The sequence below is a fragment of the Dendropsophus ebraccatus genome, chromosome 1 (genome assembly GCF_027789765.1).
Source record: "Dendropsophus ebraccatus isolate aDenEbr1 chromosome 1, aDenEbr1.pat, whole genome shotgun sequence".
In the NCBI taxonomy this organism is placed as follows: Eukaryota; Metazoa; Chordata; class Amphibia; order Anura; family Hylidae; genus Dendropsophus; species Dendropsophus ebraccatus.
The window spans coordinates 19,317,363-19,318,881 of record NC_091454.1 but is presented as its reverse complement, the minus strand read 5'-3'; positions in this window follow the sequence as shown (position 1 = coordinate 19,318,881).

Below are 1,519 nucleotides of genomic sequence, written 5' to 3'. Positions count from 1 at the left end.
TAAAACCTATTTTTAAGTGACATCTCTTTTTTTAGATTTGTTCTGATGTCCTATATGGTGACACATCTCCCAGGTACCTAATGGGAAGGTAAAACAGTTGCATCTTTAACCCCTTCACGCATCAGAATGCGGGTTGGTGGGTTCAGAGAGCAGTCCCGCGGTGATCCCACTCTGAACCGCTGTCATCCTGACGAATTAGCCATTTAAATTCAGCTGTCAAAACTGACAGCTGCATTTCAATGGCTCCAAATAGCCATTCCTGGTGTCTATTGAGGGGATCTACCCCCCCACCCCCAGCGCAATGCGATCACAGAGGGGAGATTACTTTATCTTACGTGGCCAGGCTTCAGCGTCGCACTGACACTAATCCTCGCTCTGTAATCCATAGATCTGGTCTGCAGCAACCCAGAGCAATACAGCACTGATCTAGTCAATCAGTGCTGTATAATGTATATTACACTGATCTCTATGAGAGAGCAATGTAGTTGTATTAGAAGTCCCCCAAGTTGATTTCTGATTAATGTTAAGGTTTTAATTTTTTAAGAGCAGTCAGATAAAATAAAAATTATATAAATTACATATTGTAATTGTACTGACTTGAGGAATATATATATATATATATATATATATATATATATATATATATATATATATATATTTTTTTTTTATTTTTTATTTTTATTTCCCTGTGCAAATAATTTTTTATGAATTTTATGAAGAAAATTAAGTCTACCATTGCAAAGTACAATTAGTGGCGCAAAAGACAAGGCCTCATGTGGGGTCTGTTGGTGAAAAAATGCTGGCGATGTGGCCTTTTTAACACGAAGAGAAAAAAATAAAAATTGGCCCTTTCCTTAAGGGGTTAAAAAAACAAACAAACACGAAAGAGCAGTTGGCAGCGACATGAAGAGGTATTCTCCAATATGATGTGACTTTTACATCCTCTTACGTTTGGCTCTTGCTGGAGAGTACAGTCGTCATGAGAAGCACCGCTAATCCCTATTATTGGCCTAGGTGGAAGAGAAAAAAAATAAGAGAGCATTGCCCTCTATTGCTGCCAATTAGACTGCGTATAGAGATAAGTGACATCACACGGCAGAGCGGGTGACAGCTGCAACAGGAATTAACCTTTCCAGTATTAACAGGGAGAAGCCGTATTCTGCAGACAAGTGATACTTGTTAAGGCTTGTGCTATGGTTAATGGTTACAGCCGCCAAGGTACAGGAGCGCTTCACATCATTATAGCCGGAAATCTCCTATTTTCGTACATTTTCGGGAAGCTGTCATGGCGCAGAATGAAGCAACATTTATCTAAATGAAGCAGTGATTTGCAAACTGCTGCTTCCCAGCTGCTCGGAGACTGCAACTCCCAGCATCTATAATATACCAAATCATCCGGCACACTGCTCTATACATCCATAGGTGTGCTTATAAACGTACATTAAAGGGGGCTAAAATAGATCTATTTCCTACTGACACGTTGTTAGATGCGTTTATTGTTTGTTCGTTTTTTGCTGGA